The following is a 5145-nucleotide window of genomic DNA, read 5'->3' as shown; positions in this document are numbered from 1 at the left end:
GCGGCTCGGACGGCTGAGCGGCTCCGCAGAAGGGGCTCTTCCTGCTCGGGCGGTGCGCACACCTCTCGCACTGAGGCCTCCAGTGCGGGGCTGGGCGGGGGCGGCGTCCGCCTGAGCGTCCTGGTGCCCCGCCGTGACCCGCGCCACGCGCCCCGCCCCACCCCGGGGCAGGAGGCGCCCAGAGGCCGGACCCCGACTGGCCTCTGAGAAGCCGGGAGCCGCGTCAGAGGGCATCGCGTGGTCTGTGCCACGGCCTGTTGAGCGGTTAGCCAAGGGGCTGGGGCCCGGGGGAGGCGTGAGTCGGAGCCCCCCAGCCAGGGCGCCGCGCGCAGACACCACGTGAGCCAGGAAGCCAACCAGCAGAAGCCACGTGTGCGGGGGCCGAGCTCGGGCCTCCAGCACGAGCAGAAACACCCCCGGGCTGCGGGCTTTGCTGCGGCCGCCTGAGCGGACTCGCACGGACGGCCACCTGCAGGTTTCAGGTGACAGACCGATGGGGACACCGGCACAGGGCTGGGCTCCGAGCGTTCCTCACCCGGCAGGAGCGGAAGAGGGGAATCCGTGTGTCGGAGCTCCGTGCGGAGGACAGAGGACGCCCGGGGCCCTGGGGCCTCCCGGGCAGGACACGGGAGATGCACTAGTATAGCAGGTAAAGTTCCACATGTCTGCGTGGGTACGTGCCGGCTGTTCTCCACGAGGGGCCCTGGGTCCGTGACCAGAGCCTCTTCAGGGGGGACGTTAGCAGCGAGCCACGAAGGGCGGGGCAGCCACAGACGCTGGGGGATTTGATCATTGTTGGCACCAGTCTTGGGTCCCAGGATCACTGTCCTCTCCATCAGTGGCCTCGCTGGGGCTGAGTGTACCTGAGAAGAAAGACGTGGCTCGGTGCGTTCAGCGTGAAAAAGTGGCTGAATAAATCAATCCCGGACGTATTTCATCAATAGCTCTCGACCTGCTGGAAGGCCTACGCGCCCCTGGGTACAGCCACGTGTTTGTGGGCCCTTCCGCGCTCACCTGCGTCCTTAGGACAGGACAGTGTCTTATTCACCCCTGCAGCTCCTAAGCCGAGCGCTGTCACTCACTTCGGGTGGCCCCTTAAAGACGCTTGCTGAGGGACGTGGTGGGCGGGCAGCAGCAGGCCTGGTCAGACACGGCAGGGACGTTCTGAGCTGCTGGCTGGGGGTGCAGAGCCCCAAGCCCGAGACACAGGCGCAGCTGGCACAAGTCATGTCCCAGAGATGCTGCAAGAACGCCGCACACCGCAGGCCTCGGAACAGAAGGAAGGTGTTTTCTCAGTTCTGGGGCCACGAGCCCGAGATCCAGGGCGGGTGGGATCACGCTCCCTCCGGAGCCTCCAGGAGAAGGTCCTTCCTGCCCTTCCAGCCTCTGGGAGCTCCAGGCGTCCTGGGCTTATGGCCGCGTCCCTCCCATCTCTGTCTCTGTCCTCACACGGCTTCTCCCCTGCACGCACGTGTCTCTGGTAAGAACACCAGTTGTTAGATGTAGGGCCCACCTGGATAACCCAGCATGACCTCATCTCCCGATCCTTACCGTGATTGTATCTGCAAAGACCTTATCTCCAAATAAGGCCACATCCACATGTACTCGGGGCTACGGCTCAGACATGTCTTTTTAGGGGACACAATTCAACCCACTGCATTGACCCTCAGTTTAGCATGGCTGTTCTTGAGCTGTCGAAATCAGGGAACTCACGAGGATGCAGAGGGCCTCGGGGCCACCCCCATGTCGTGGACAGGGACACGAAGACCTGGAGTCGACCAGGAGGAGATGCCTGCCCCAGCCCCAGAGCAGGGGCGATTGAGCCGAGCCGTCTGGGAAGACACATGAGGGTAGCACTCCCCACCCTACCCCGCGTTGCCAGGCTTTGGTCGGAGATGCCTGGGGAGGTGCCCTACTGCGTGCAGACACTCACCGGCATGGCTGGTGCCCTCAGCACGCATCTTCTGGGAAGGGGGAAGCGCGGTGACCGTCCCTCTGCACAGGACGCTGATGGTCCTCCTGTCAGAGCCGCCCACGGCCTGCCGCTTGGGGCCGCAACGGCTGCCACCCCAAACCATCGTCAGGTTCAAAAGACAAGAACGCTATCTGCCTGGGACGGTGCAAACCCCCACTTCTCCACTTCCAGCCACACCGGAGTCCCCGGGACAGGCATGCCCACCGCCATCAACAACCGGAAAACTGGACAAAGCACACGAGGCAGCTGTCTCCAGACCTCAGGCTGCAGGCACTGAGCATGCTGCCCGGGGAGCTCACTGCGTGCACAGCTGTCTCCCTGAGCTGAGACGACGGAGAGCCGAGGTCGCGGAGGCAGAATGTGCAAGGTGAGTCCCCCCGGGTCAGGGATGGGAGTGGATGAGGGGACCCCGCCGGGCTGAGCCAGGGAGAGCTGCCGGCGAGTTACAGCCAGCAAATGCAGCCCCTTGATGGCGGAACACCCCATGTCCAGCATCCAATCACGCGGGAGTCGACGTGCAAAGAAGCAGGAGCAGTGGAGAAAACCCAGCAGATAGAAACGCCCCAGGCAGCGTGGCTGCCGCCGGTGCCCACAGACCCTGGGGGGCTGAGACACCTGCCCAAGGCGGCCGCTGGAGGGGGGGCTGAGCAGATGCGGTGAGTCCCAGAGCGCCACACAGCAGCACCGACATTACAGGTGCCTGGAGGTGGGGTGCACGGTCTCCCCGAATCCCAGCACCAAGTCATCTCCTGCAGCAGCAGCAGCCCCAGCCTCAGGACCCCCCGTCACCGAGATTCCAGCAGAACCGTTGGAAAGCCACCAGCTCGCCCTCAGAAACAGATGAGGTCTGAGCTCAGACTTCCCAGCTTCCTGTCCCCGGGGCCCCGCACCCCGCGGGCGGGCTTGCACACTCGACATCAGTGCAAAGCATCCAGGCACAGCGGGCTGGGGCTTGTGTCTTTGGGGCCCCATCCCTGTGGGGGGGTAGGCAGCAGTCGAGACAAAGGCAAGCGGTGAGCTGTTTTGTTCTCGGAGCAGGTTAGCTGCCCGTGTGCTTGGGGTGGGGGCAGCGAGAGTGCGTGTTGTGCGGACGGGGCCTTGTAGGGACGTTCCCCGTTAGGTGGCCTGTTGGGGGTTTATTCTTGCAGCCCGGAGGCCCGAGGCCCCAGGTCCTCCTGAGGCTGCGAGGGAGACTGTCCCGGCCCCGCGTGGCTCCTAGTGCCGCGGTGTTCCTCCCCGGTCCCACGTGCCCCTCTCCCTGAGCACCGCTCCATGCCGCTCGGTCTCTTCTTCGAAAACACCGGTCATGGGGTCAGGGGCCACCCCAATCCACTAAGGCCTCACCTTAACTACTCACACCCGCCAAGATCGGTTTCCACGTAAGGTCACCTTCACAGAGCCTTGGGGCTTGAACACCTCTCTGGTGGATTTAATTCTACTCGGCTGTTACGGCCTGAATGTTTGTGCTCCCCCAAAACTCACGTGTTGAAACCTACCCCCACGTGATGTCGGGAGCTGGGGCCCCTGGGGGCAATGAGGTTGTGAGCATGGGGCCCAGAGAGGGAGCTGTCCCTGTAACAGAGGCCCCCGCAGAGCCCAGCCCCTTCCGTGCCGCGTGGACACTGCGAGAAGGCAGCTACGTCCTGGAAGACGGCTCTCACTGGACCCGGACCGTGCTGGGTCCTGACCCGGATCTCTGCTCCGAGCTGTGAGAAAGAGGTGTGCTGTTTATAGGCCGGTCTGTGGCCTTCTGTTACGGCACCCCGAACACACGCAGACCCAGCACAGGAGGCTTTCTCCGGAAGGGAGGCACAGACGACCCCACCGTGCCCCCCAAGGTCACCTCAGAAGGTCACTGTGCTCAGGGAGGGGCCCTTACAGAGGCGATTCAGGGGTCAGCCATCACCCACTCTGCCGTCCTTGACAGATACACGTTTTTTTCTTCCCTTCTCGCTGGTGTTTTTACTCAGTGAATATAGTCTAGCCTCTTCTTCTGACAAAGTAGGTCAAGACTGAAGCAAGTCTTCTGGAAGACCGAAAAAGCCTCAGAGTCGGCCAACGTCGGTGACAACCCCAGGCACACCCAGCCCCATGGGGCACAGCCCCACGTGCGGGCCAGAGAAGACCCTGGGGTCTGGGTGCCCACCACTGGTCAGGGCCCCCCCCACGGTGCCACGAGCGGGGACGCAGGGCACACAAATCCCAGCCCGGAGGCAAGAGACAGCCGTTCAACAGTTCACTGAGTACATGGCGGGTTGAAATCCGTTGGCAGCACAAGTCTGGGGGGGCGGAGGGGGCGCAAATCTTCCAGGAGGAGTCGGTGTTTGAGCTGCAACTGGGGACCCAAGCAGGGTTGGCTCCTTGATGCGGGATGGGGGGCAGGGAGGATGGAACGTTCCAGAAGGCCCATGCCAGGCCGTGTGTGGTGGGAGGTGCCAGGCGGAGAGGCTGGCAGAGCCCTGGGGAACCCCAGCATTTAGAAGTCAGGGAGACAAGGACGAGCTGGGCAGAGCGGAGGTCAGAAGGGGAGTCACGGACGCTGAGGGCCTGAATGTCTGAAGGAACCCGCCCCACCATACTGGCGGTGCAGGAAGACAGCGACAGGCGGTCTCGGTGCCACACGGGGGGGGCAGCGGGGCACGCAGAGGCAGGAGGCGGCCCCTCGAAGTGAGCACCGTGAGGTGTCAGAGACCCGGCCGTCGCAGCCCGTGGAGGTGGCGTGAGACCCCCTACACCTGGGACAGCTGGCGCACGGCCATGTCCTCGGGACTCTGACGAGGAGCAGGAGGAAGGAGGGAAACGCAGCAGGGAGCCCCCGACGAAGCAAGAGAGGGGGCGCCCAGGATCCGTGAACAGTGCTGCCGACGGGAGAGAACGTGGCATTTCCCGTGGTGGCCACTGCCCTCCTTCTGGCAAATAGAACCCTGACTTTGTCCAGGACAGGGGAGGGATGGGGGTTACCTCACAGCACAGAGTGAGAACACTGCCTGGCCACAATCAGTGGCCGTGAAAGGACCCTCAGCAGGACACCTCCCGGGGGACCACACGTGGGAGATGGACACAGCCTCCACCTGACCCTGGCTCAGTGAGGTGAGGTGCAGAGCTAGCCCATGACACTGTGATGTTCAGTGTGCAGCTAGCCTGGGATGGGGGATGGGGGTGGGGAGATG

The 5145-nt window shown here is 63.8% G+C and overlaps 1 long non-coding RNA gene across 4 annotated transcripts in view; it reads left to right on the top strand.

Annotated features, from left to right (window-relative positions):
• Positions 1-274: 274 nt before the first annotated feature.
• Positions 275-5145, top strand: part of LOC117804599 — a 5662-nt gene continuing 791 nt past the window's right edge. For 3 of the 4 annotated variants that reach the window (XR_004629182.1, XR_004629180.1, XR_004629181.1), the window contains exons 1-2: positions 275-649; positions 2147-5065. This is a non-coding gene — a long non-coding RNA (uncharacterized LOC117804599). Of the gene's footprint in view, positions 650-2146; positions 5123-5145 lie in introns of those variants that run through there. The other variant, XR_004629183.1, reaches the window with a different exon arrangement.

This window comes from Ailuropoda melanoleuca, chromosome 12, assembly GCF_002007445.2.
Source record: "Ailuropoda melanoleuca isolate Jingjing chromosome 12, ASM200744v2, whole genome shotgun sequence".
In the NCBI taxonomy this organism is placed as follows: Eukaryota; Metazoa; Chordata; class Mammalia; order Carnivora; family Ursidae; genus Ailuropoda; species Ailuropoda melanoleuca.
This window is presented reverse-complemented; position numbering and strand designations above follow the sequence as displayed.